Raw genomic sequence first — 23,414 nt, forward strand, 5'->3', positions numbered from 1 at the left:
TCAAAGGACAGGGGATAGGCTGGTGAATAAAGCACAAAAGGCCCAACTCTCTTGGTGAGAAATGAAAGTATAAAAACATAATTGCTTAATATAAGTTTACATCTATATATCTATACCTATACACACACACACACACATATGGAGAAGGCACAGGCACCCCACTGCAGTACTCTTGCCTGGAAAATCCCATATATGGAGGAGCCTGGTGGGCTGCAGTCCATGGGATCACTAAGAGTCAGACACGACTGGGCGATTTCACTTTCACTTTTCACTTTCATGCATTGGAGAAGGAAATGGCAACCCACTCCAGTGTTCTTGCCTGGAGAATCCCAGGGACGGAGGAGCCTGTTGAGCTGCCGTCAATCGGGTCACACAGAGTCGGACATGACTGAAGCGACTTAGCAGCAGCAGCAGCATATACACATATGCCTGTATCTATCATCTATCTGTATATAAATTATTGATTATCTCTCTACTTGTACATGATATATATTATAGGAAACCTGGCAGGCTATAGTCCGTGGGGTCACAAAGAGTCAGACACGACTGAGCAACTAACACACACACACACACACGCACACACACACACACACATGATATGCCATGTCAAGTAACAACAAATACTATGAAAAAAATCATAAAACTGTGTAGGAAGATGAAAAAATGATGTTAATAGAAGGGAAATGTTCTTTGAAACAGGATAACTAGGGAAGGCATCTACTAGGATATTGAAGAAGGAAATGGCAACCCACTCCACCATTCTTGCCTGGGAAGTCCCAGGGACAGAGAAGACTGGTGGGCTACAGTCCAGGTGGTTGCGAAGAGTTGGACACAACTGAGTGACTGAACACACTACTAGGATATATTTGAGTAGAGCTTGTACACTGAGAAGAAAGCCATGTTCCTATGTAAGGGAAGGACATTTCATGCAAGAAAATCAGCAATTACAAAATTTCTTTAAAAAGGTAATGTTTTACAAGATTGGTTGGAGGTAACTAGAGGTCAGATCATGTGGGGACTTATAGTAATGACACTGATGCATTTCGATCAGAGCTGTAACTTAATCATATTTGAAAGATTGGTTTGGATCTGGAGCAGCAAACAGTCAGAAAGAGGACAGAAAAGCACAGACCAGATAGGAAACACTGAAGATATTTTAGCATTTTAAAAGAGTAAAATAATTTTAGCATAGTTATTAATATTTTTTCATATTTTGATAAATTGATTGATAATTTTGAACTTCCTGATAATATGGTTTGCTACATTTAATAACTTCTCAATGAGAATCCCAAGAGAATGTTGATTTGTGATTCAATATCAACTTGGACTGAACTGAGGCACAGGACCTGGTTCTTAATATTATCCTGTTGAAAATCTTTATCTATAATTTAGCTGGGTGCATGGAAAACATGCTACTGGAATTCACATATCACCTGAAGCTGGTGGAAAGCCAATGAAGTACATAGACAGGCTATAAAATTACCACACGAGACTGGAATATAGTCATATTTTCCAGAGAAACTACTTTGCTTCAGAGAGACAAATATAGCATAGAAATTCCAGACAAAGCCAAGATCATCAGCCCTACAAACCTCCAATCCCATGGAAAGTTTAAGCAACATAATAGAGATAAGTCAATAGCTACAATAGCAGAGAAAAACTAGAAAGAATGCCATCAATATGTCAAAAAATTTCAGAAATTTCTGACAGCAAAGAAGAGCACTTCAGTTTCAGATTCTACAGAGAAACCACAGGTCAAATCAATAACAAAAAATACATTGTTGATGCAGTAGGAATATTTCAAGGGATATATAAACCAAACAATAGAATAGTATTGAACCCTATTACATTCACTGGCGTTATTAACTGAGAAGTTGTAGTAGAAGTAGTTGGCTAGTCAATGTTAGCACTGAAGAATGAGGGAGAGGCTTTTGGGAAGTTATAAAGTCTGTATAATCCTGCACCATCCATACACTCATCAGAATTATATACATACAACCAACGCTGGTGAACAAGAGTTAGACATTAAAAATAAAAACAATCAGAAAAAAAAAGAGCTAATTCCATGAAGGAAAGTCAACAAGCTATAAAAATTAACATTAAATAAATCTAATAGTATACCATTTAGAAGTTTTTAGAAAAAACTTTATGTAAATAATTGTTGTTTGTTGTTTAGTCATGCATGCTCAGTTGCTCAGTGATAAGGCTCCTCTGTCCATGGAATTTCCAAGGCAAGAATACTGGAGTGGGTTACCATTTCCTTCTCTTCCTCTTCCCTACCCAGGAATTAATTGAACCCATTCTCCTGCCTCTAATGTGTCTCCCACATTGGCAAGCAGATTCTTTACCACTGCACCACCCATTCTAATCTTGGCTTTCCTCATCTAGAGGAGGAAATGGCAACCCATTCCACTATTCTTGCTTGGGAAATTCCATGGACAGAGGATCCTGGCAGGCTAGTCCATGGGGTCACAAAGATTCAGACATGACTGAGCATGTCCAAATGTTGTTTAGTTGCTAAGTAGTGTCCAACTCTTTCATGACCCTATCGACTGTAGCCTGCCATGCTCCTCTGTTCATGGGATTTCCCAGGCAGGAATAATGGAGTGGGTTGCCATTTCCTTCTGCAGAGGATCTTCCTGACCCAGGGATCAAACCAGTGTCTTCTGCATTGGCAGGCAGACTATGACTGAGCCACCTGGGAAGCACTGACAAATATCCAATGACACTGATGGGCATCTAGTCAGAAAAGGAATTCATATGCTATTGGAACATCATGTTGCCTTCAAATATCCTCAAAACAAAGTTTTGAGTAATGGAAATATACCTCAGTATTTTTATATTCAGAAAAAATTCATTAAACCATAAAGCAATGCATGTTCTTATATCTAGGAAACAACCTTTGAGCATTTATTGAGGAAACTATCATATCTAGGCAACAAATAAATCCCTAAAAATAAAGAATGAAAGAATTTAGAAAACTATAGCATAAAACATAACTTATAGGGGACTTTGTGTTCAATCTCTAATTGGGGCAAATTAATTTTTAAAATTACATTTAGGTAAAGAAAGTAGGCTATATATAATGATAATTCACCTGACAAAACCAAGTTATAGGAATAGAGATAAAAGGTGGGCAGAAATGAAAATATCCTAAATCTCTCACTTTTCATAATTGAGAGGCAAAAGGTACAGTCAATAATATAAATATGTTGGAAATTATTCTAATTATTTTCCCATAATTTATCATCAGTTAAATATCATTATCCATAAATTAATATTTTACATGAATATAGTGATTGTTTTCAGTATAGCAAAATGTCTTCACATAAAAACATCTGGAATATGAGAGCTTATAAAAGGATGTATCCATTAAAATTACATCTGCATAAGAAGATATCTCAACAACAATTGAGAAACTACCTATATGAATGTGTTTTAGTTACCCACAAAGTTTTATTTCTCATTCAAATGTCTGGAGATTTGTCATTCAAGTTGGGGTTATTGTTCCTTCAAGTTAATAACTAGTTGCCTTCCCTATTTCCAGTGAAATCTTCCTAGAATAATGTCCTTATACTTATACTCAGGATGTTTACATAAGCTCCATATATTTATAACCAAATTTCAAGCACATTTTAAAGAAATCAATGAAAGGAGGAAGTTGGAGGAAGGCAGAGAGGGACACATCTCTTTTTAAAGATACTTCTGAATTTAGCACAGACTGCATCCTTCTATATTCAATTTACTAGCACTTGGTCCATTATCTGTACTCAGCTGCATTGGAGGGAAGAATGTAGTCTTTCTTCTGGACCACCACAATAAAATGATATGAAAAATATTATGATAAAAATAAACTTTTAGCCCCCCAAATTGAGTAGACATGAAACTTTTACTAATTTATTCAGCATCTGACGCATAGTAGAATGATAACAATAACTTTGTGATCCTAGAGAAATAAACTGATATCCATGTTTATAAACTTTTGAAAGGGAGGTGGCAGAATAAACCATAGAGAACATAAACATTTGCACATTTGTCTGAAAATAGAATTGGATATTCTCTATGTTCTGTGAAAACACAGAACATTAGTGACTTTCAAGCTGAGTTAGCAGTGTGAAGTGCTAGTGCTAAGTCACTTCAGCGACCCTATGGACTGCAGCCTGCCAGGCTCTTCTGTCCATGGGATTATCCAGGCAAGAATACTAGAGTGTGTTGCCATGCTCTTCATCAGGGTATCTTCCCAACCCAGGGATTGAACCCACGTTTCTTTCATCTTCTGCATTGGCAGGTGGGTCCTTTACCACTAGCACCACCTGGGAAGCAGTGTGGTGTAGCGAATTGACTAATCTTTACAATCCATTTCAGATTTGTCCTATATTGACAACATAGAAAAATGTTTCATTAGCAAAACTTTAAATAGCAAAATTATAGATTGAACATATAAGAGTTATAAGAGACAAAAATAGAGCAGTTTCTTTCTTGTGCTGGTTAAACTCTTCCATTTTAATAAACAAATATTTTTAAGATAAATGTACGTCTATGAAGTGAACATGGTAATATCACAGGAAGATAAAAAAGGAATAACCAAAATTAAAGAGGGAAACACATGAAGTAATTTGCCATAAGTTCAAATCTCATGAGTAATGGATTTTAAATCCTAGTATCTCACAGGTCAATTAACAATAAAATTTTTTAGGCTCATATTTATTTTCTTAGGATTCTTTTACAGGTCTTCTCTACTGATAAGAATGTTCCAAATTCATTTACCAACATACTACATTTATCTATTCAGACTTATATTTTATTCTGATTCAGACAGCTCACATAATTTTTATTATAAATCACTTAGGTAACAGTGCTAATGATTAGAAGCATGTTACTCTTTACTCTTTTTTTCCATGGTGTAAGCTCTTCATCATGATTTTGATTCCTTCAAGTAAAAGTAGAACTTATCTCCTTAACTCCAAACCAAACAGGAAAATTTCAGTAACTGGAGAGGTCCAAGGAGAAACCTTTAACACTCAATGTGTCAACAGAAATTTAGAGGCTATGGACCTATTTACTAATGAACTAAGATATTTAGAAACACACACACACACACACACACACACACACACACACAAACAGATTCTATTAGAAAAACATGCTTGATCTTGAATACTTTTTGAAATCCTCATTCTTTAAAGCTATAGTCCAGATGTTATACATGTAGTGTTTTGCATGAGCAAGTATTTGCATGGCCTTAGAATGGCAGAAGGAGAAGACTCTTGAGAGTCTCTTGGACTGCAAAGAGATCCAATTAGTCCATTCTGAAGATCAGCCCTGGGATTTCTTTGGAAGGAATGATGCTAAAGCTGAAACTCCAGTACTTTGGCCACTTCATGCGAAGAGTTGACTCATTGGAAAAGACTCTGATGCTGGGAGGGTTTGGGGGCAGGAGGAGAAAGGGACGACAGAGGATGAGATGGCTGGATGGCATCACTGACTTGATGGACATGAGTCTGAGTGAACTCTGGGAGTTGGTGATGGACAGGGAGGCCTGGCGTGCTGCGATTCATGGGGTTGCAAAGAGTCGGACACGACTGAGCGACTGAACTGAACTGAACTGAGAATGGCAGAAAGAGAATTTGGTTGGCATTGTTGAGGCTGTAATTTATCCCTGACAGTGCTACTGCTGCTGCTAAGTCGCTTCAGTCGTGTCTGACTCTGTGCTACCCCATAGATGGCAGCCCACCAGGCTCCCCCGTCCCTGGGATTCTCCAGGCAAGAACACTGGAGTGGGTTGCCATTTTCTTCTTCAATGCATGAAAGTGAAAAGTGAAAGTGAAGTCGCTCAGTCGTGTCTTACTCTTCGCGACCCCATGAACGGCAGCCTACCAGGCTCCTCCGTCCATGGGATTTTTCAGGCAAGAGTACTGGAGTGGGTTGCCATTGCCTTCTCCATGACACAGAGCAGTATATACCTAATCTCTGAAATTGCATCTCTACTAAACTTCAAGTTCATTTAAATATTCTACTTTGTTTTAAAACTTTGCAGATTGTGAGCTTCCCTGGTGGCTCAACTGGTAAAGAATCCACCTACAATGTGGGAGACCTGGATTTTATCCCTGGGTTGGGAAGATCCCCTGGAGAAGGGAAAGGCTACCCATTCCAGTTTTCTGGCCTAGAGAATTCCATGGACTGTAGAGTCCATGGGGTCTCAAAGAGTCAGACATGACTGAGCAACTTTCACTTTTTTCACTTTTGTAGATTGTCCCTTTTTAATTTTATATTGCCTTCATGATTAAACTTTATTGTTTTCCCCTTTAATTTCATATCGCACTACATTGTAAAAACGATACAGGATAATGTGTGGGCATTAAGTAAATTAATTTTGGTGTGAACAATTCCATGTATCATTTAAAGTAATCATGTAATTATTAGATTTTTGAGAAAGTGAGACTAATTCATTGAGTTAGTGACTGTCAATTATTTCCTTTGTCTGTGGCCATACCATCCAGACACTGGATCTTGTCTGATCTCAGAAGCTAAGCAAGGTTAGGCCTAGTTAGTACTTGGATTCATTGAGTTACTGACTGTCGATTATTTCTTTTAAATACTATTTTTAATAGTATTTATCTCTATCTTGGGCTTCCCTGGTGACTTAGCTGGTAAAGAATCTGCCTGCAATGCAAGAGACCTGGGTTCAATCCCTGGGTTAGGAAGATCCCCTGGAGAAGGGAAAGGCTACCCACTCCAGTATTCTGGCCTAGAAAATTCCATGTACTGTATAGTCCATGGGGTCACAAAGAGTCAGATACAACTGAGCAACTTTCACTCACTCAGTCATCTTTATCTTAGATTTTTGAGGAAGTGAGACTAATTCATTCAGTTAATGCCTGTCAATTATTTCCTTTAAATACTATTTTTAATAATATTTATCTTATCTTTAATATCATCATCTTTATTAAATACTAACATGAAACTAGCAGAGACTGCTAATTATTTTTAATACCTTTTCACTCCTAAAGAAAGTTAAATATTTAACTGGTCATATAGTCACCTCTACTAAAGACCACATTGTCATCCTCCTTTGCATTTTGGAGGAGTTTTGACAGTACAGTCAACTAGTGGGGCGTAAATGGGATTTGTATGTGGCAGCTATGGAGAATCCTCCTAAAGAGATACCAAATAGCACCTCAATCCTGTTATTTTTGATGCTTTCTTCCATCTTATTATCTTAAGCACAGATGTTACTCTGGAACCTGATAATAAGTTCCAGACTGTGGATAAGGCTGAATAATAAACTGAATTTCTGGAGATAATTTTTGCCATTATGCCAGTGTAAATTTTGGGGATTTTTCAACTGCTTGTGAACAATCTGTATCGGGGCTACCTGGTAACTCAGATGGTAAAGAATCTGCCTGTAATATGGGAAACCCAGATTCCATCCCTGGATCAGGAAGATCCCATGGAGAAGGGAAAGGCTACCCACTCCAATATTCTTACCTAGAGACTTCCATGGATGTAAGAGCTTGGTGGGTACAGTCTTAGAGTTGCAAAGAGTTGGACCCGACTGAATGACTAACACTTTCACTTTCAGGTCTATATCTAAATTACATATATCGTGTTCCTTTAGATAAAGTTTATTTCTAGACTTGAACTATTCTTTCTTAACGTAGATGTACTAGCTTAGTATAAACAAGAACGAAGCCTTATTTTATATACAGTCAATTTATTATTAGCCAAGTCAATAAGAAAATTGCTATTATTCAGGAATGATGAGATTAACTTTACTAGGAACCAAAGTGTCAATATTCAAGTATGAGGAATCTATTTTCATTTCAGAAATTGGTACTGCAATCCTTTGTCTCGTCTCTCCAAGGTACTTTCCACAGTGGTCTTATTCAACATGATGTACTATTGTAATAATATTGATATGCTAATGAGACTCAGAGTTATGGATTCATACCTTCCTCCCCTGAACTTCAAACATGTATATCTATACTTTTCTACTTCATGTATCCACTTAGGTTTCCAATAATTACTGCAAATGCTGCATAGAAAAAAGAATACTTGATTTCTATACCTAACTTCAATCTTCTGTTTAAGAATTTTTTTTTCTTCTTTTCCTCACCCTTTTATTTCCAAAGTACTAGCAAATTTCAATGACTTTATTTAAAGAAAACATCAAAATTTCACTCTCTCCACTACTGCCCTTTATATAAACCCAACCATCAGATCCTCAGGATTAACAGAGTAGTATTTTATCCTGACTCCCTTCAAAATTTACAGCTTTTCAATTTATTCTCCATATATCAGTTTCTTCATTTCCTATACATCAGCCAGAATGATCTTTCTACAGATACTCAGATCCTGAAGATACCCTGCTTAAACCCTCCATGCATTCCCATTACTGTAAGAATAAAATTCAAACTTCATATGATATTCTAAAAAGTTTGACATTAACTGAGGCCCTATTGGTTGATTTCATTTCCTGAAATCTGACATCCTCACTGAAGTCCAATCACGCTGGCCTAGTTTCTGGTTCTGCAGCTACCAAATTTTATTCCTCGAGGGCTTTATAAGACCTGTTTCCTCTTTCTGGTCTATTTGTATCCAAGCTTTTGTCATGTCTGGCTATTTCTTGTCATTTAAGTGTGATACTGAATATCACTAGGGTAACACTTTTCTTGGAAATTTACCTGAACATACCTATCCATTTTTAAAAAATATTTATTAACCTATTTTCTTTTTATCATGCAATTTATCACTACTGATCAATCTCATTATATTTTTTGCTTGTTTGCCTCTCTCCTTTTTTCAGAGTGTAAGATTTATGAACTAGTGATCTTGTCTTCTTCTTTATCTAAATTCTCCTGAACAGTACTTGACATGCAGTGAGTCAATGAATATTTAAAGTAAATTAAGGAGTATTACTTGGAAACTTGTCCTGAAGTCTAGAGTGTTGACTGAGGGTATTGCCTTTATTCCACATTGCTAATTTTTGCTTTTAGATTAGTTATAAGTAATGAAATAGAATTTTTAGATTTCATGTTGCTCTTGATTCATGCAAATAAATACAGAAAATATTCTTATCTGCAGACATTGTCATTGGTTGTCATTGGTTGATGAATTAGCCAATGACAGGTGTTCAGTTCAGTTCAGTCACTCAGTCGTGTCTGACTCTTTGCGTGCCCGTGGACTGCTATATGCCAGGCCTCCCTGTCCATCACCAACTCCCGGAGTTTACTCAAACTCATGTCCATTAAGTCAGTGATGCCATCCAACCATCTTATCCTCTGTTGTCCCCTTCTCTTCCAACCTTCAATCTTTCCCAGAATAAGGGTCTATTCCAGTGAGTCAGTTCTTTGCATCAGGTGGCCAAAGCATTGGAGTTTCAGCTTTAGCACAGTTCTTCCAATGAATATTCAGGACTGATTTCCTTTAGGATGGACTGGTTGGGTATCCTAGCTGTCCAAGGGACTCTAAAGACAGGCATCAGTTCAGTTCAGTTCAGTCTCTCAGTTGTGTCCGACTCTTTGCGACCCCATGAATTGCAGCACACCAGGACTCCCTGTCCATCACCAACTCTTGGAGTTCACTCAGACTCATGTCCATTGAGTCAGTGATACCATCCAGCCATCTCATCCTCTGTCATCCCTTTCTCCTCCTGCCCCCAAACCCTCCCAGCATCAGAGTCTTTTCCAATGAGTCAACTCTTCACATGAAGTGGCCAAAGTACTGGAGTTTCAGCTTTAGCATCATTCCTTCAAAAGAAATCCCAGGGCTGAACTCCTTCAGAATGGACTGGTTGGATCTCCTTGCAGTCCAAGGGACTCTCGAGAGGCTTCTCCAACACCACAGTTCAAAAGCATCAATTCTTTGCGCTCAGCCTTCTTCACAGTCCAACTCTTACATCCATACGTGACCACTGGGAAAACCATAGCCTTGACTAGACGGATCTTAGTCAGCAAATTAATGTCTCTGCTTTTAAATATGCTATCTAGGTTGGTCATAACTTTTCTTCCAAGGAGTAAGTGTCTTTTAATTTCATGGCTGCAGTCACCATCTGCAGTGATTTTGGAGCCCAAAAAAATAAAGTCTGACACTGTTTCCACTGTTTCCCCATCTGACCCTCTTAATTGTTTAAAAGGCAGAACTTCTTTTGCTTTGAGTTGCTGGGAGTGAGGATTCAAATAAAAATCTCAGGTTTTGGTGGCTGCACTGCCACTTACTAAGCCTGTCTTTTGCCCACTCATTTCTGATGTACTCCAGACAAAATGATTAGCTTTGTTCTTAACTTCCTAAAATAACTAGCATCTATGAGTAAACAGCTCCTTTTGTAGATATGAATGTGTTCTAGGACTCAAAGCCTAGTCTTCAGTTCTCCACTATACTTTTATGAGGTTAGTTTATTCCAGTATACCTACCATTAATCAGAATTTCAAGCTATCTTTAATGATGTTCCTCTAGTTAGTTAAAATTGATATCAGCATACTAAAATCATAATAACATAATTTGTTAATTTTTATTGAATATAGAGTAAGAATTGAACAATGTACTCAAACATTATTTTCCCTACACTCTATTCTTTGAAGTGATTATTATTTTTATTTTGTAAATGAGAAAACTGAGACTCTAAGATTAAGGAAACTCAAACTCAAATGCACAAATGCACATAATTTTATTTCAAATATCTCACAAATATCCACCATGTTATGAAGGAACAATATTTTTATCGGGAAAAATAATTTACTGAACTTTCTTTGGGTTCCATGAGATCAAAAATAATACTACCCCTCTTCAATTTAGGTCATCAAAATTAACGTGTTTCTCATAGGCTAGCCTTGTGAAAAAGTGAAAGTGAAAGTCACTCAATCATGTCTGACTCTTTGCGACTTCATAATATACTGCATCAAACCATGATAAAATTTAATTATAGACTTTATCCATTTCAGTTGAAAATAAAGATACATTTCAGTCAAATTTTATATAGTCACTATTTGGTCTGTTTTGGAGCTGACCCACTGTACTTTTAAGTGCTGAACAGCAGTATGTAATTGGTAAAGCTTATCTGTTACTGCAGTCAGTCAGTCAGTTCAGTTGCTCAGTTGTGTCCAACTCTTTGCGACCCCATGAATCGCAGCATGCCAGGCCTCCTTGTCCATCACCAACTCCCGGAGTTCACTCAGACTCATGTCCATCGAGTCAGTGATGCCATCCAGCCATCTCATTCTCTGTCGTCCTCTTCTCCTCCTGCCCCCAATCCTCCCATCATCAGAGTCTTTTCCAATGAGTCAAGTCTTCGCATGAGGTGGCCAAAGTACTGGAGTTTCAGCTTTAGCATCATTCCTTCCAAAGAACACCCAGGGCTGAACTCCTTCAGAATGGCCTGGTTGGATCTCCTTGCAGTCCAAGGGACTCTTGAGAGTCTTCTCCAACGCTACAGTTCAAAAGCATCAATTCTTCGGTGCTCAGCCTTCTTCACAGTCCAACTCTCACATCCATACATGACCGCAGGAAAAACCATAGCCTTGACTAGATGGACCTTAGTCAGAAAAGTAATGTCTCTGTTTTTGAATACACTATCTAGGTTGGTCATAACTTTTCTTCCAAGGAGTAAGCATCTTTTAATTTCATGGCTGCAATAACCATCTGCAGTGATTTTGGGGCCCAAAAAAATGAAGTCTGACACTGTTTCCACTGTTTCCCCATCTATTTCCCATGAAGTGATGGGACCAGATGCCATGATCTTTGTTTTCTGAATATTGAGCTTTAAGCCAACATTTTTACTCTCGTCTTTTACTTTCGTCAAGAGGCTTTTGAGTTCCTCTTCAGTTTCTGCCATAAGGGTGGTGTCATCTGCATATCTGAGGTTATTGATATTTCTCCTGGAAATCTTGATTTCAGCTTGTGTTTCTTCCAGTCCAGCGTTTCTCATGATGTACTCTGCATATAAATTAAATAATCAGGGTGACAGTATACAGCCTTGATGTACTCCTTTTCCTATTTGGAACCAGTCCTTTGTTCCATGTCCAATAAGTTTCAGAAAGCAGGAGTAGCCTCTTCTTTTATAATATAGTTTCTTGAAAAAGAAGAAAGTCAATTTAGCTTACTGAGAGTTTTATCTCTTTAGATCTCAAACTTCATTTTTTTCCCAGTAATAGAGCTTATAAAGAAATAGATTAAATTAATGTTACAGTGTTTCACTTAAATGGATGATTATTAACAAAATTATTCAAATTAGTCATCACCTGTTTGAAGGACAAGAAAAGTAGAACTACATAGGTCAAGTTCCTATTTTCCATTTGTTTTATCCTCTGTAACACTTGGATGGTTCTAATGTGTTTGCACACACAAGTACCACATATGCAATTAAATGGTACACCTAAAAACTGAGCAAGACAAAAAAAAAACCTGAGCAAGATAATTGTTTCATTTAAAAATAAATATTTAAGCATCTTAAAAAGGTGAAGAAATATGAAACTATGGGAAACAAAATATAGCCATGAAGGTTGTTAACTTTGTAATTATATATATTATGTTTTCATGAGAGAAGACTCTTAAAAGTACCTTGGGGGACTGCAAGGAGATGAAGCCAGTCAATCCTAAAGGAGATCAACCATAAATATTCATTTTAAGGACTGAGGCTGAAGCTCCAATACTTTGGCCACCTGATGCGAAGGAGGTGGCAGGGGATAAGATGGTTAGATAGCATCACTGGCTCAATGGACATGAATTTTAGCAAATTCCAGGAGATAATGGAGGACAGAGGAGCCTGGAATGCTGCAGTACCTGGGGTTGCAAAGAGTTGGGTATGACTTAGCAACTGAACATCAACAATAACAACCATTATTTGATTACTGGTCCTTATTGGCAAGACTGGTCATTTGAAACTAGGTCATCCAAGTTCTATTCAGGAAATTTATATAACTGACTAGTTCAAAATATTGTCTAATTTGCACAAAATATTATAAATGGTTGTTTTCTTTTAATTCACTGTATTTTAGTTACTTAGAACAAGAAACTTGAATTTAATTATTATTTTAGAAATAAAATGTTTTGTTTGATAATAAAAGTGGAATCATAACCTTATTCTCTAGGCTGTGAATACCACTTACAGTGTGGTTTGCAGCAGTGGTTTAATTCCATTTAAAGAGCACAGAAAGGACATCCAGAACACTGAGAAATGACTTCTAATTATCTGCTGTCTCAAATACATCATGGTGTGGTTCCATTCACAGGCTATTGGACCATAATTCAGCTTTGAAGTTAAGTCTGTGCTTCATTTATGGGGCAAAATCTTGGAGAAGCTGGTTATGACTATGAAATGCAGAGGGAAATCTGGCTCAGCATCAAGTATTTATTATATCCCCTTCTTTAAGTAAATAATCCACTTTGTTAGAAAGAAAACCTATTGGACATTAAGAACTGTTTATGTTTGTACTTCTCCTGGAAAATTGTATAGATTTCCTTACAGAGTTAACTATAACTTTCATCTAACCAGTACCAAATTAAATTCAATAAATTTCCCATACATTATACACTGAAGTGCTACAAGGTTGACATTTTATTAAAAAGTTATTCATTCTTTCAAAATGGTATAGAAAAACCTATACTCTGGTGAAATATTCTACTTTAGGGTGGACTGACTGCATAGCACTATAAAACTAGTTAAGTTAAGAATATTCCTTTGTTTAATTAAAGAATAATCATTTAATATTGACCCTGGGATTGCATATAATCCACAAGCTATGACTCTGGACTTGAGGCAGTCATATTGAGTCTGAATTTTATGCCTATAGTACTTTGAGATCTATGACGTTGAGGCTGATTTTTTACATATTTGTAAAATGGGACCAAATTCATTGTCTACCTTATAGGCTAGTTGTGAGAATTCTATGAATAGCTCACCTCTGAAAACTGGGAAACAAAGCTGTCTTTCTTGACTGTCTCCCTCTTTCTCTGCACTTTCCTTGTTAGATGAAGTACCATATATAAAAGGTAGAACTGGGCTCCTTCACAGGGGCAGAAGTTCTCAATATTGCATCCTATAAGTGTAGGGGAGTATGTTTACCATGATTGGAAACTTAACCAAAAAGAAATGTCAGACAGGAAGTAGCCAGACATATAAATTCCCTTGCAATCCTTCAAGTCTTCCATCTGAGTAAACAAAACTGCTGAAAAATCTGCTGAGTCTTTTTTTAGACATCACTGAGGCAGGTGCCAACAGGGTGAAAATCATGTTGCTTCAAATTTTTCTTTGTCTCATTTCCCTTTTCCCTCCCCCATTATTATCCTAAACTTGTACCTTCCAAATATGCTTTCTAGAGGACACAGCTTAAAACATAGAATATTCAGCAAGTTGATTATTTATATACTTAAGGAATTTTGGGGCTTCCCTGATGGCTCAACTGATAAAGAATCCACCTGCAATGTGGGAGACCTGGGTTTGATCCCTGGGTCAGAGAGATCCCCTGGAGAAGGGAACAGTTACCCACTCCAGTAATCTGGCCTGGAGAATTCCATTGACTGTACAGTCCATGGGGTCACAGAGAGTTGGACATAACTGAGTGACTTTCACTTCAGTTCACTTAGGAATTATTATTATTTGATTTATTGAGATTATAGAATGGTAGTAAAAAGTTGTGTATTATATAACATTTCCCCTGATTACAAAATTGGCATCATGAAAAATTAGTGTATTATTGAGGTGAAGGCTTAGAAATTACTGTTACATGTGGGATAGCTAAACACTACTTTGAATTTTTTCTTTCTTTTTTTTTTTATTTTGACAGTGAGGCAATAAAATTCAATGTGAGATATTGTTTAGAAGTAGCATGAAGATATGGATACAGTTTATTTAACTAGTTCTCTTTTTGCTTTTTGTTTTTTCACTTGTGTTGAGGATAAATTTTTACTGTAAATCCTGGGCAGCAGTTTCCTTATGGAATAAATTACAGAATGCACAACTGGTTGTGGGAAGAGAGACAGCCCTGCATAGATTGTGGATTTTAAAAAAGATATTTAAGTCTGAATTTTTATTTCTATGTTCTGAGTTCCATTTTTTTTTAATTAGTGGACATCTGTATGTTGAGCCCTCTCATCTGAAAAAAAAAATGACAGAAAAAAAAAACACAAAAATTGCAGTAGATAATAAAAATCACTAGAAATGGTAAACAGCCAGAAAAATCTACAAGAATATTGACTATTTAAGACAGTAAATGTAATACCTGTGTAGTTTAAAATATACATCAAATTAAAATGAAGGTAAGCAATAACAATAAATCTGAAAAGAGAAATGGCCTCTAACAATACAGGAAAAGATTGAAGGTAAGAGGAGAAGGGGACAATAGAGGGTGAGACGGTTGGATGGCATCACCAACTCAAAGGACCTGAGTTTGAGCAAATTCCAGGAGATGGTGAAGGACAGGCAAGCCTGGTGTGCCACAGTGCATGGAGTCACAAAGTTTGACACAACTTAGCGACTGAACAACAACAATACTGCAGGAAGAGGTGAAGACAACTTGTATCCAATATAATGTCAAAAATAATGGTGGGAATATCTAGTGTAACCACTAGAAGAACAGTAGAAGAATTTAAAAAGCAAATTATAGAAAATACAAAATGAATACTTTGTGAATTCTAAGAAAGAAGTGAAAGTGTTAATCATTCAATCATATCCCACTCTTTGCGAACCCCAGGACTGTAGACCACTATGCTCCTCTGTCTGTAGAATTCTCTAGGCAAGAATGCTGGTGTAGGTAGCCATTCCCTTCTCCAGGAGATCTTCCCAATCTGGGGATTGAAGCTGGGTCTCTCTGCATTGCAGGCAGATTCTTTACCATCTGAGCCACCAGGGAAGCCCTCAAAGATACATAGAAGAAATTAAAACTAAGGATAATAAAACTAAACAAGAAACAAGTGAGCCTAATTGAAAACATAGGTAGATAACATATTAAAACCTGTTTCAGTAATTATTATAAATGCAAATAGACTGAACAGTTTGTTGTAACTAAGATAGCCAGATTCAATTTAAAAAAATCTACATGCTGTTTTTGTGACACACTTAAAACAGAAAATTGAATGATAGAAAAAAATGTAAACTGAAAATATCACAACAAACCAAAAAACTGATGTAGCTATGCTAATATAAATTTTTAGTGATAAAGAGAGATAATTTTTAAAAATAAAGGGGTAACTTAACAGGAAATTGTCACAAATAAAAATTTGACCAATGTGGCTATGGAGAACTGTGTCTTCAAAGATGAAAAAGTGCATATATTTTTGTCAGGTATACATGTAACAGTTACCATAATTGGCAAATCCAGAGCCATACAGAAAGCATAAATAAATAAATTTTACAATTATTCTGCATCTAATCTTATACTAGTCTGAATTTGTTAGAAATTATTAATAAAAAGATAACTGGAAAAAATACAAGTACCTAGAAAAATTTTAAATATACTTCAAAAATGAAATATGAATAACAAAGTTTAAAGTATAGGCTGAGATCAGTAAAACATTATATTTTAAAATGATTAATAATGAGAATAAGGAAAGGTACACTTTGGGGCTATAATTAAAGAAACACTCCAAGAGATATTTATAACTTTAACGTGTGTATTAGAAAATAACAAGATATGAAATTAACTAACCTAAGCACTTCCATTTCAGAAAGCTAGAAAACAAAAGGAAACTTCTCTCCCTGAGGAAAAACAAACAAACAAACAGATATTAGGCAGAAACCAAAGATCAGAAGAGAAATAAATGAAATCGATAAATTACAGAGAACATTAGCAAAGGATCTTTTATTTAAAAAATAATGTATTTTTGTAAATAATGAGGAAAACACAGTTAACCAAAACTACGGATGATGAAGTGAACAGTACTAGGAGTTCTACTACAAAAAATTAATAAGATGATACTGTGAATAACTGTATGCCAAGGAATTTCATAACTTAAAGGCATAAATTCTTTGGAAAAACAATTATATTATGTGATAAAAGAATAAATAACAATTTTGGTTAGTCTAATATTTAGTAAAGAAATTTAATATGTTGTTAAAAATCCTTCCTATAAAAGAAACTTGTCTAGTTTTAGATTCACCAGTTAATGCTCCCAGGGCAACAGCAAAACATTTATCTTGAATAAAGTTTTCCAAGGAATACAGAATAAAGCAATACTTCTTAACAATTGTTGTAAGAACAACAGTAGATAGGTGCTTCTTGGTTATCTGTTTTAAACATAGCAGTATGTATGTGCCGCTCCCATACTACCAGTCCATTCCCTCTCCTTGCCCTTCCTTCTTTTAACCATAAACTCATTCTCTAAGTCTATGGGTATTTTTCTGTTTTGTAAGTAAGTTCATTTGTATCATTTTTAAAAGATTTTGCATATAAGCAGTATCATATGATATTTGCCTTTCTCTGTCTTACTTCACTTAATATTATCTCTGGGTTGATCCACATTACTGCAGATTGAGTTATCCCATTCTTTTTAATGGCTGAGTAATATTCCATTGTGTATATGTACGACTTCTTCTTTACCCATTCATCTGTCAACAGACATTTAGGTTGCTTTCATGTCCTGGCTAGTGTAAATAGTGCTGCAGTGACCATTGGGGTGCATGTGTCCCTTCCAACCATGTTTAATCCCTGGATATAGGCCCAGGTTTGGAATAGGTCACTTCAGATTGGTTGCTCAGTCATGTCTGACTCTTTGTGACCCCCATGGACTGCAGCACCCTAGGCCTCTCTGTCCATCACTAATTCCTGGAGTTCACCCGAACTCATCTCCATTGAGTCAGTGATGCCATCCAACTATCTCATCCTCTGTTGTCCCCTTCTCCTTTTGCCTTCAATCTTTCCTAGCATCAGGGTCTTTTCCAATGAGTCAGTTCTTCACATCAGGTGGCCAAAGTATTGGCGTTTCAGCTTCAACATCAGTATTTCCAATGAACACTCAGGACTGATCTCCTTTCCGAGGGACTGGTTGGATCTCCTTGCAGTCCAAAGGACTCTCAAGAGTCTTCTCCAACACCACAGTTCAAAACAATCAATTCTTTGGTGCTCGGCTTTCTTTATAGTCCAACTCTCACATCCATACATGACTACCGGAAAAACCATAGCCTTGACTAAACGAACCTGTGTTGGCAAACTAATGTCTCTGCTTAATATGCTGTCTAGGTTGGTCATAACTTTTCTTCCAAGGAGCGTTAGGTCATGATAACTCTATTTTTAGGTTTCTGAGGAACCTCCATTCTATTCTTCATAGTGGTTCTACCAAGTCACAGCCCTAAAATAGTGTAGGAGGGTTCCTTTTTCTTCATACCCTTTATAGCATTTATTGTCTATAGACTTTTTGATGATGGCCATTCTGACAGGTGGGATATGATATCTCATTTTAGGTTTGATTTTCATTTCTCTAATAATTAGCAATGTTGAGTATCTTTTCATGTGCCTCTTGTCCATCTGTATGTCTTCTTTGGAGAAATGTCTATTTAGATCTCTGCTCATTTTTTCAGTTGAGTTTTTTTTTTTTTTTTAATACTAAGGTCATGAGCTCTTTGTAAATTTTGGAGAATAATTCCTTGTTGGTTGCATCACTGCAAATATTTTCCTCTATTCTGTGGGTTGTCTTTTCATTTTGCTTGTGTTTCCTTTACTGTACAAAAGCTTTAGAGTTTAACTCGGCTTCATTTATTTATTTTTGCTTTTATTTCCATTACTCTGGGAGAGAGATCAAAAAAGATATTGCTGCAATTAATATCAAAAAGGGTTCTCCTTATATTTTCCTCTAAGAGTTCTATAACATCTGGTCTTATATTTAGGTCTTTAATCCATTTTGAGTTTATTTGTTTCATTTTTCTAAGTGTTCAGTCACCCAGTCATGTCTGACTCTTTGTGACCCCATGGACTATAGCCCACAAGGTTCCCCTGTCCATAGGATTTTCCAGGCAAGAATACTGGAGTGAGTGTCCATTTCCTTTTCCAGGGGATCATCCCAGTCCAGGGAGTGAACCCATGTCTTTTGTGTCTACTGCTTTGGCAGGGTGGAGTCTTTACTATTGAGCAAACTAAGAAGTATTTTTCTATGTTCAACTGTCCAATTTTCCCAGAACCATTTATGAAATATTTATCCTATTAATTATATTTTTTAGGCTAGTTCTTCTCCCAAATAAGTTCTCTTAAAATAAGCTGTTACTTATTTTTTCCAATTGAAGTGTTTTGGATTTAGATAAATAAGTTACATTCTTATTTTGAGTGAGTTTTGTCTGACTATAATTTTCTTTATTCCTTGTAGTTTCTATTTTAGAAATTTTGTTGCTGTGTTGTTTAATGGCTAGATATTTGGAGCTCTTATAAACCATTGTGAATTCCAAACTTTAATACTATAGATCTATCTTATTTAATGGTTGGAGGTTAAATTCTGCTTTGCTCAATAAACCTGTTTACTTTTTTTTTTTTTTTAACATTTGGCATATGTTCTGTTGGTCAATTTATTTTAGCCTTTTAAACTCAAATTAGGTTTTTCTGTGGCATAAAGTATATAAATCTAATACAGAGAAAAAAAGTGTATATAAAGTTAATATTGAAAACAACAACAAAGAAAATTAAAACCTTTCAGCAGATTAAAACACTTCCTCCAAAAAAGTTCAAAGTGGAGACAGTTGACTATAATATTCATAATATAACTACAAAATAAAAATATAATTGAGAAATTGTTTACATGAAGGAAAGCAAGAAATTCAAAACCAGATACAAGTGAAAAGAAAAATCAAGGAAATGTTAAATTTGAGCTTACTGAAATCAGAAAAGAAATTGAAGTAGCAATACTATTTGTAAATAAATACTAATCACAAGACTTCTAAAATATATGTGACAAAAATCACAGTAAGGAACATAGAATAGAAATGAAAGGAACTAACAAAAAAATAGTGATCTACACAGGCAAAAGACAAATATATTTCAAAATATTAAAACTCAAAACTTTTAAGGAGAAAAACAGTATAATGCAGTAAAATAGCAATTGAAATCTGTAATTGGACAAGGCAACCTAACTGAACATATTGAAAGGGTGCTAGTAAAGTTGACCCAGGATGTTCAGGCAGATTCTAAAAGCTAATTAAAAAAAAAAAAGTCTCTGTGTAGAGGGGAAAAAAAGGAAATTTGTCAAGAAAAGAATAGTTTCAGATGTGCCATCTTTTTTACTGAATCTGTAAAATACATATATGTTGATTTTCTCACATGAAACTTTATATTTATCATATAAATATATATGAATGCATATATATGTACTATAATATTCATATACAAATATATGTGACTATATATATATTCATATGTATGGATGCTGACCCATGAGCAACATGAATTTGAACTTCATGGTTGCACTTATACACGGATTGTTTTCAATAGTAAATACTACAGTACTATATGTGATTAGTTGAATCTGTGGATGCTCACCTGTGGATATGAACCATGGATACGGATGAACTGCATGTACTGAGGGCTAATTATAAGTTATACGTATATTTTCATGTGTGTGGAGAGTTGGCAAACCTAAGGCCTGGGTTGTTCAAGGATCAACTGCTTATTTATAAATATATATGAATATATAGTTATATGGATGCATATGAATATTTATGCACATATATATGATCTTTCTTTCTATATATATGTATGCATGCATACATACATTTCAGTACTTTAAAATTAATCACATGATTAGTAAAAATATAAATGGATATTATGGGTGTGTATATTTGTAAATCACCTAAATTACTATTCAAAGGTAGAAATAGTCAGGTCATATTGTTCAATCAAAGTTCCTTTGACGATAGATATTGAGCATTAATATATTTTAATTAAAATGAGGTATGAAATTCTGTTCTACGTTATAGGCATTAAGTTATTATTGGGACTGAAGATGAATAAAGTTCCCTGAAAACCACCAGGATTTAATTCACTTAAAGGCACCAAGTTAATTCTATCTTTCTTTTTTATTGTATTCATTTGCTAAAGTTACTCATACTATTAAATAATTTCATCTATTTTAACCCCAATATAATTTCTTGTTTTAGCAACACATATTTGTATAATTGTTTTTAGGAAAAAGTGAATAAACTGAATAATAATTCACATATTAATAAAATATTGACCATTTATATTAAAACAAAGTTTTAGGGAAAAGTTCTATTGCTCATCTGATATGTCAAATGTTTTAAGTCTCCTTTGAGAAGGAACACAACAAAAACACTAAAAATTCTGGAGAAATATGAGTGGTAGGGAGAAAATAATACAAAGCATTTGTTTCTAAGGGAAAAAGAAATACATTTGCAACTTTTGAGAAAACTTTTTAAATTATTTCTCAGGAAATTAATGACAAGGATTATTCTACTGATAAATATGGTTTGTTCCAACTTTGTAAATCAGATTTAAGCATTTGAAATGTAAGTAAATATGAAGACAGAAAGAAACACCACTCAGCTTGTAGTTCAACTTCCCAATTAGTTCCAAATACTTATTTGTAGTAAGAGCACCGAGGAAAGTTTGTTTCAGGGAAACAGAGCAAATAAGGGAGAAAATCTTTCCATTATATTTTTTATAATGCTTCCATTTTAATAAGCCCCAAGTATATTTGTATTTGTTTCTTTTCAGGGTAATCTTATCTTTAACATCCCACAAAGGTAGGGCTCTTGAGGTAATCTCTGAACACTCTCGCAATTTTTATTATGGTAGAAAAACCACATATTTTGGAATATAGATACATAGATACATAGATATATGGAATATCTATGCTGCTGAGTAATGTGAGTTTATGGATAAGTTAGTTGTTTATTGTAAATGATGACATTTAGTCAGCCATCTGTTCCTTAAATATTAGGACTTAGGCAGAGTTTCAACATCTGTGCATGCACATATAATTTTGTACAGTGCTGGTAAAATGCTGACAAAAGTGGGGAAAAAAAGATATATCAATGAAACTTCAAAGGACTTTGCTTTTTAAAATTTATGTAGATTTATCTCCTGCTTCTTAAGTATATCTGTTGTTATTTTTAGTGAAATTCTAAATCTAATCAAAACACTTTTGAGAACAAAATGCATTTGAATCCTTTATAAATTCATACATTTATTTTTAAATGTACCCAGGTGAACTAGATTTTGCGTATCAATAAGATAATTTGCCATAAGCAGTACAAAGTCATCCAGTTACTTAAAAAAAAAAAAATCATTAATTAACCTTAAAGCTTTTAGGTACCTATTTACTGTGACTAACTACATTTCTTCTAATCAGGAAAAAATTACACACAACATCAATCAGATAAAGGAGAAATAATTTCTGAGTTCAATATTTCTGAAGAGCCTACCAAAGACATAAATATGTCTCCACAAAAAACAAATGGAAAAAAATAAAGGAAAAGGAAGAAAGAAAAATGGAAAGAAGGAAGGAAAGAAAGAAGAGAGTGAGTTGGAAAGAATGAAAAGGGACAAAGTAAAAGCAAAGAAGGGTTATAGAAAATTTGGGAGTGGGAGAGAAGGAAAGGGACAGAAAGAAAAATAATTCACAAGAATGAAATGATTAAATATTCATATCACAGAAAAGCATTTAGGATTTTAGAAAGTTAGCATTTGAAGTAAAAATGCGTATGCCTTAAACAATCTCAGAAATGGCTTTATGGTCTTATTTTTTTATGTATGTACACTAGTTTTACCTTAAAGTATAGGGGGAAAATCTTTTGAGAGAATTGTCACCTTTAAGCCATATGGAGAATAGATGAATATTATTTAAATCCTAGGCAGGTTCAATTATCATATGGCCAATAGGGCATAACAAAATAGATGCAGTGAGATTTGAATATGCTTTCAAATCACACACATATATACATATACATAGAGAGAGAGAGATTCATTTACCTGAGATTATTATCATCATTATTTTATTTTCCGTTGAGTTTGTAATATACAGCTTCATGAAAGTAGGTAAAAATCTCAAGTATTTTGAGAAATTTTCTGCATACTATGAATATTCATCCCATGATTATGGATAATTATGATACTATCTTGGAGAAGGCAATGGCACCCCACTCCAGTACTCTTGCCTGGAAAATCCCGTGGATGGAGGAGCCTGGTAGGCTGCAGTCCATGGGGTCGCTAGAGTCGGACACGACTGAGCGACTTCACTTTCACTTTTCACCTTCATGCATTGGAGAAGGAAATGGCAACCCACTCCAGTGTTCTTGCCTGGAGAATCCCAGGGACGGGGAAGCCTGGTAGGCTGCCGTCTATGGGGTCGCACAGAGTCAGACATGACTGAAGCAACATAGCAGCAGCATGGTACTATCTAAGGGACCCTCAAGGTGGGCAGTTACACTGCATATTTTAAATAGCAGTTTATCAGTAGTCTTAGTCTGAAATATGCAAAAGCCT

At 35.4% G+C, this 23,414-nt stretch overlaps 1 long non-coding RNA gene across 1 annotated transcript; it reads right to left on the minus strand.

Annotated features, from left to right (window-relative positions):
• Positions 1–457: 457 nt before the first annotated feature.
• On the minus strand, positions 458–18,824 carry LOC120860727. Its single transcript, XR_005720414.1, has 3 exons — positions 18,591–18,824; positions 8,666–8,671; positions 458–468 (listed from the first exon to the last, which is right to left on the minus strand). It is a non-coding gene; the product is annotated as an uncharacterized LOC120860727 (long non-coding RNA).
• Between the last annotated feature and the right edge of the window lie 4,590 nt (positions 18,825–23,414).

This window comes from Oryx dammah, unplaced genomic scaffold (genome assembly GCF_014754425.2).
Source record: "Oryx dammah isolate SB20612 unplaced genomic scaffold, SCBI_Odam_1.1 HiC_scaffold_11164, whole genome shotgun sequence".
In the NCBI taxonomy this organism is placed as follows: Eukaryota; Metazoa; Chordata; class Mammalia; order Artiodactyla; family Bovidae; genus Oryx; species Oryx dammah.